The 7,512-nt window shown below is 38.5% G+C and overlaps 1 protein-coding gene across 12 annotated transcripts in view; it reads left to right on the top strand.

Moving 5' to 3' along the window:
- Positions 1-708: 708 nt before the first annotated feature.
- LOC129779497 (uncharacterized) overlaps positions 709-7,512 on the top strand; it is a 95,538-nt gene continuing 88,734 nt past the window's right edge. For 2 of the 12 annotated variants that reach the window (XM_055787000.1, XM_055786999.1), the window contains exon 1: positions 717-1,873. The gene's annotated coding sequence lies outside the window, so the exon portion shown is untranslated. Of the gene's footprint in view, positions 1,874-7,512 lie in introns of all 12 variants that reach the window. The other 10 variants (XM_055786997.1, XM_055786995.1, XM_055786996.1 and 7 more) reach the window with 10 other exon arrangements.

The following is a 7,512-nucleotide window of genomic DNA, read 5'->3' as shown; positions in this document are numbered from 1 at the left end:
AAGGGGAAAGAGGCGGGACCATCATCATTATTAACCCTCTACAGCCCAAGCCCGCCTTTAGACGGGCTTCGCGGATCCTCTTTTCAAATTATTCAGACATTATTTTCAATGTTCACCCCCAATAGAACGTCTTTAGAATATTTTCATCTATCACACATACACATTGTTTTTATGCTGGCAGCTTTCTGCTAGGACTATTTTATGTCGTAAGTCGGAAATTCGAGAAAAAAGTGGAGGAGTTTTTTTTAGATAAATAAAAAACTTGGGCGGTAGAGGGTTAAAAAAAATGCGTTAAATGAGCAGAATGGATAAATAGAATTCTTGCAACACGCTAACGTCAGACCACATACTGAAAATGTCATGAAATGGGTAGAAACAAGTAAAATCAGTACTTCTCTGTATTCTGTAATTACAAACATAAAGATGAGTAAAGGCTGCAGCTGCAGATAGAATATACTTCGTAGAAATAATCCTTTTTTTTCTTCACGAGTGTGTTTACCATCGGCTCTCTTATCCATTACCGGTACGTAATGTGTGATCGTTCCTCAAATTCAGACATTCAGTTCGCTACATTCACCCACGCGATCAGCTAGGGTTCACCTGTATTCATTCAAATCCTCATCGGCACCTTTGTTTTCATTTTACCTTTCCTCCATTCGAATGAATGAACGCTTCCCTCCCATTTGGACCGGCTCACCTCAGTCTACCATTACAACTCGAACGAATTGGACGTTGTTTGGTTAGTCGATCGGCATTTGCTAGTTTTTTGTTTTGCGGGTTCGTCGCCGGGTTTGTTTTCAAATCTTTCGATGTTCGGTATGTTTCGCTAGGCTTTCGTGTCCCGCGTGGTTGGAGTTTCGTTGGAAATCTTTATGGCATTACTCACCTGGTGGTGACGACGGTTCCATAGGAAGACGCTGACGACCGTGTTTGTGTTTGTGGGCTTTATGTTTTTGGTGTGTGGCTTTGCGATCGTGTTTTGCAGTGGTTTCGATGGTTGTCTCTCGAGTGTTTCATTTTGTTGGTTTTTGTCTTTTATCCTACGGTTGGTTTTAATCGAAGATGTTTTTTTCCGAAAAACTAAATCACAATCACTTCATTGTCCAGCGCGCATTGGAAAGCTCCTGCTTGTAGACATATTTTTATACTAGAAATGAAATTATTCAAACTTTGAACGTGGTTTTAATCAGACAATAAATTGTTGCGGAAGAAAGGAATCAATTGCGCGCGATTTAAATCATCGAGAGAGGGGAATCTGTATCGAAACTTTCTACATTGAATTTTGTAAGCAATAAAATTGCTAGCTATGGGTGTTTCGCGAGCTGTCGCAAAATCGTGTGCTTTCTTGGAGGAGGTTAATATGTAATATCCTGAAATATATTTCCACTAGTCTGCATATAATTGTACCAGTTTCAAGTTGTTTATCGCTCAGTTTTCTATTTTCATTTTCGGGTATAATAAACACTTTTTGTTGATACACGCGATACGAGCAGTCTCGAGTGAACATTAATGAAATGAAGTGATCGTTAATCAGTGAAGTGAAATCCAATCCAATCCGTTGATAAGTCATTCGGTGGATTATATGAGATCAATCGAAGAGGAAGTGCACAAATTGAGTGGGGGTGATATTATTTCTCCAAAAAGTGTGTCGATATCGCCACTGGTGATCAGGATTGAAGCAATTGAAGACACCGTCATCGGATACTAGTTTAGTAACGAAGACCCAAAATCGTAGCTGGGAGTATGTCACGAATTATGCACATGAGGAAGGTGGTAAAGACGTAAGAGTTGTCTTCTGAATACCAATTAGATTGGCGGCGGATACTTGACCGTTGCTGGAAAGCTCAATCCAATTCATGTAAGAATAAGAAATGTAAGTAGATTTTTGTTTCCTGGTAATAAACTATTTCGCGCTAACTACCTCAATGGAGTGTTCTAGAATATACATTCAAAATTTTCAAAGAAAATAAAATTTATAATGTCAAACACAGTATTCGAAATTACTTTCTTTTGGGATTTTCATTGTCCCTTATTTGTATACTGATTGCTCGAAATGAAAATGAAGAACAAAAGTAATCACTTTTTTGTATGAATTTCGACGTGTCATTTGTGACAATTGTTGGAATAAATCCTTCTTTAGAGATTCGTTCATTTCTTTCAATTGAACATAGTGGGGCACATTAGGAAGGTATAAATCCTTGGGTACCGCTGGTATCGAGAGTACCACGCTGCATTGCGATCATTCTGCACAATGGGTTGATGCAAGATTAGGCCAAAAACTACATTGTCATTTGCATGCTACTTTCGAATAAAAAAATCTTTTGGTAGACAATCGGCGCTGTGAAGAATTGACTGCTAGGCGTGAGTGAAAGAAAAATTGTATCGACTTTTTTGACGTAGGACTACGTCTTACATTACAAATCCGAAAACAGGTCACGCTTTTATGAAATGAAGTTAACGTTAATAATTTCATTTGCTACGAACGGATTACATCGATTTGTTTAATTTGTTTGATTTGTTTGATATGTTGTACATTACTATCCCATAGTCTGTATATGATTTAAATTGATAGAAATTGGAAGCATTCCAATTGCCCCATACATTTGTACTGTCCATTTGTGTGCTTTCCCGTTCAGAGCTGTCAATAATGAGCAACTTATCGACGAGCAACGAAGGGGAAATCGTAAGATTGAAAGTCTTCGTGAACAAAGGAAAAGAAGAAGAACGAAGGGGAATTTTTGCCTAGAATATGGATCTCTCTGAGGCAAACGTTTGTCAACATTCTTCTTGAGGACACCGACTGGACAACATCGTTGCTGGACGAACTGGACGGCGAGGGATCTAGTGCCTTTCTCAAGGCAATTGTGGTGGAGGAGTAATATGAGAAAAGAGTAGAGTTTTCCAAGGACCTTTTTGAAGGCTAGAGACGAACGAACCAAAGAAGTTTAAAGTCTCTTTAATTCAACAATGAAAGGAAAGGCAAACGTTCAGTATCGTTCTAGATACGAAGCAATTAACATCGCTTGTTCTTCCACGTTTTGCGCCATCACATGTCTTCGTTTCAGACTCAGCTGGGGACGCGACCAAGTTACTCACTCACTGATGTATCTGGCATTGGAATCATTGCATCAAACTGACGCCATTGCATTAATGTTTTGAGCTACACAATTGTGAGGGGAATCATCAAGCTAGCTATCGTAGGCTTACCAAGAAAATAATTGTTCTGCAATTCTGCCTGTGATTTGGTTTCGCATGGCGGTAGCAAAACTCTTTCCAACAAGCTTAGCTGTTAGCTTATCTAGACAGGCAAAATGAACAGAAAGGGTTTCTGTTGAGAAGAGCGCAAAACGGAGGTAAGTGTGTGTGTATTCAGATGCTTCAGGCCATCGAATATGGATATTTGTGTGCATTTGTGCGTGCTTCATAACCCGTACGTAAAAATAGTGCATTTTCGCTACGCTGAAACCCCATTTGAATCTGCTACCGTGTGCATTGGTGGTGCAAATTATGCAGCCGTAATGAAAAATTTAAACAAGGAGGCAGATAGTGGGAGGGAAATATTTGCGCTAGGGTAGTAGTGATGAATATCTGCTGCGACAAATATTCAGTCTTTTTCCAAGCAGTTAACATTGTTTGTATTCCGTCATCATAAAGGCTTCGTTTGTGCCTTTGCCATTACATCAATGCATTGAACTGACGCTATGGCGAAGCAGGCGTTAAGGTTGTGCGCTAAAACATTATTTGGAGAATACCAAGGATCTTGAATGTCGTGATCTAATTTTTTTATTTGGGTTCGCGTGCAAGCCGCAAAACTGCCTTCAACTTGGATTGCATTTGCGCTAATCTTGATCATAATGGAGCAATTCTACTCTTTTCGAAGTTATTGAGATTAACAGCAAGAGATTATTTCGTTTATTTAGTCACCATGAAAGTATATGTCATTCTGGAATTTTGTATGTGATTTGGTTTCGCTCGCCAGTAGCAAAACTTTCTCCACTAAGGATGACCACCAATGTATGGCTCTGTATGCATGCTATGGCAAACGCTTGTTTGGCGCTTGATTTACGTTGTACGAACGATGTCTAGAGGTGCGATTCTACTGAGGCAATACTAAATAACAGGCAGCATGATATTTGATACTTGCAAATATTGTCATTGTTGTTGTTTTCATACGGTGCCAAAGATATATTGATGTAGTTATAAGATGTAAAATAATGGTACTGGCGCAACAAGTATATGATCGACTGTAGCAGAGTCTATGTCCTCTGCGAAAAAGGCCACTGGAATAGCGTTCGAGGTGAATTTTCAATGCATTGACATGAAACAAATTGCGACATACGATAGGGCTAGTGTATTGCTCTGCGAGGGCGAGAATGAATCATCAATCAATTATCGACAATTGATTGTACAATAAATAAAACCATTTCAGGGCGATCAAACCATTCTACTAAACAGTTATTTCTGAAATTTCACAGCATTATAGAATAATATCCGATGTTATAAACAAGCGACATATATAAAATAACAACTTAGTTCTAAGTCAACAATGCGGTCGTGTCTTGGACACAACCTCCTATATTTTTTTTCGCTAATTTTTAGAACCTTTTGGGGTAATTGGGAATGTGCAATGAACTTTACTTCATCGGTTACAGGTTTTCTCGGAGATGCATAACAACCAGTTCCTTGCCATTAGTTCCCATCCAACGATGAACAGGTTTCGTCATCCATAATCATATAGTAATGTGATTATTGACATAAAAAATTGTTAACCATATTGCTCAGGTGTTACTTTTGGGTTATGATACTGGCGGGCGAGTTTTTCGTTTCCTCGTGGAAATACCAACTTGTTTCAAATATTGATTAAACGTTTTGTCAGCTAATTATAATTGTTTAACCAATGCGACGTGGGTTTTAGCACCTTCAGCTCTTCGTCTCAGTTTTTGGCGTACTTTTGCGTCCACAGTGGACAGGAACCATCCTTGTTCGAATCGGTTTACCATGTTCCAGCATAGAAACGCTCGTATAAATGTTTGACCGACCGAGACCCATTGAAACGTAGCTTTTCACTATAACACATTTGTTCACCTCACGATGCAAACGAACCATCACGTGGAGGCATTTCACACTTTTGGTCATAACTTCACGAGAACAACTCGTATCACCCTCAAATTTGGAATTTGAGCACTATTTTTTTTATAAATTCGTTAATTTTTATAGGTTTAGTTACGTATTTTTTAACGTCGCCAAACTCTCATCTTTTTTTTACTAGTATATAAATTTCATTTTTTCTCAATTCTATGATTAGCTAGCTGACCCGGCAAACGTTGTTCTGCCATACAAATTATTTCGAATGAATATACTATTTTAGTGAACATTTTGGCAAAATTCATAACTTCTGGGTCCGTTCATGAATCAGGAAACCAAAGATACTTCAGACAACTTCATTCGAAGATGATGTACCGGCGGATTTGGCAGAATAATATGATCATTGAATGTCTTGCTCAGCTGAGGCGAATATGGTACCGCCTGGTGTTTGTCAATGTCAATGTCTGCGTTGTTGATATTTGTGAATGATTGCCTGCTAATATCAGTATTTCATCATTGATATATTAGATATACGCTTACGCTTGTGACCATGTCGTTAGTGAAATCTTTAGGAAACATTTTCCATCAGCCATGCAAGCCGATAAAAAATTCAGATCATCATGCTTGTAGTAAAAGTATCTAACAATCGCTCAAATTCCGGAATACGATAGGTTTGAAACTCGATTGAATTTTATTGACTTGATCGACATTGGGCCTGATCACGAACGTCACATCACGGTGAAAACGGAATGAAATGCATACAAATCGCATAAAAATCTTTTCTTTTTCACCGTGAGGTGACGTTCGTGATCAGGCCCATTATCAGACACAATTTTCATCCAAAAATTTTCCCTCATTTGTAGTGAATCTGTTACATAGTACACATTAGGGTGAAAATGGCCATGTCAAATTTCAAAAACCGACCATCTACATTTTGTTTAACAAAATTACCTGTGCAATATTTCAGCTCAATCGGAAATGATTTAGGAGTGCCTCAAAGCGCTCAAAGTTTTGATTTTTTGACCCTCGAAAATCTCTCTAATTTTCATTATAAATTTTTGTTTTGAAAGCGTGTTTATTCCACCCGAAAATAAATCACCATTTTCCCTGAACATAAATAGAACACGAAGCTCAAAGTCGTCTAGTCTTCATAGTCGTTTATAATTGCGTGGAAATATTACCACTTTGCATAACTTGGTTGGAATTCAGACGAACGGATTACAGAATGCAAAATTCCGATCCGTTCGGGTAATTCAAGTTCTATCGTATTCAAGAATTCGGGTGAGTAGTATATCAGTAGACGGATCTGGAATTTCCGAGGAAACTTTAGTATCGATTTTCTCAGGGCGTATTTTGTCGAGTAAACAAACTAAACTATGTGTATGAGATAATCTTACATTTCGCCATCCGAATGCCGAATATATCCAGTAACGTGTCCAGAATTTAAAAATTTCATTTTTGGTGTGAACATACGTGCTGTAATGTCATGACAATGCATTACGTAGGGGAAGACGGGGTAAGACGGACAACTTCTAGTTTTATAAGAAACTAGCTAACCCGGAAAACTTCGTCCCGCCCATTTACTTGATTAATTCTCGAGTAATGCAGAAATTTGTGTTTTATTTGTATGGCAGCCACCCCTAAGAGAGGGGGGAAGGGTATCTAACCACCATAGAAACATTCATTGCACCCTAAAGTTTCCATATGCCTAATTTGGTTTAATTTGCTTGATTAATTCTCGGGTAATGCAAAAATTTGTGTTTCTTTTGTATGGCAGCCCCCCCTTTGAGTGGGGGAAGGACTGTCTAACCATCATAGAAACATTTATTGCACCCTAAAACTTTCACATGCCAACTTTGGTTTCGTTTGATTGATTAATTTCTGAGTAATGCAAAAAATTGTGTTTCATTTGTATGGCAGCCCCCTCTAAGAGAGGGGGAAGGAGTATCTTATCACCATAGAAACATTTATTGCATCCTAAAACCTCCACATGCCAAATTTGGTTTCATTTGCTTGATTAATTCTCGAGTAATGCAGAAATTTGTGTTTCATTTGTATGGCAGCCCCCCCTTTGAGTGGGGGAAGGACTGTCTAACCATCATAGAAACATTTATTGCACCCTAAAACTTTCACATGCCAACTTTGGTTTCGTTTGCTTGGTTAATTTCCGAGTAATGCAGAAATTTGTGTTTCATTTGTATGGCAGCCCCCCCTTAGAGAGGGGGGAGGGGTCTCAAAATATCACGAAAACCTTCCCCGGCCCCAAAAACCCCTACATACCAATTTTCATGTCGATCGGTTCAGTAGTTTCCGAGTCTATAAGAATCAGACAGACAGACAGACATCACTCCATTTTTATATATATAGATCCTCAGTATTTTGGCATATATGCTACGCAAGAAGCATTAATAGCATATTTTTGTCATT

Source organism: Toxorhynchites rutilus, chromosome 3, assembly GCF_029784135.1.
Source record: "Toxorhynchites rutilus septentrionalis strain SRP chromosome 3, ASM2978413v1, whole genome shotgun sequence".
NCBI classification, from domain to species: Eukaryota; Metazoa; Arthropoda; class Insecta; order Diptera; family Culicidae; genus Toxorhynchites; species Toxorhynchites rutilus.
Note: the sequence above shows the minus strand (reverse complement) of the source record. Positions and strands in the feature narration are given on the sequence as shown.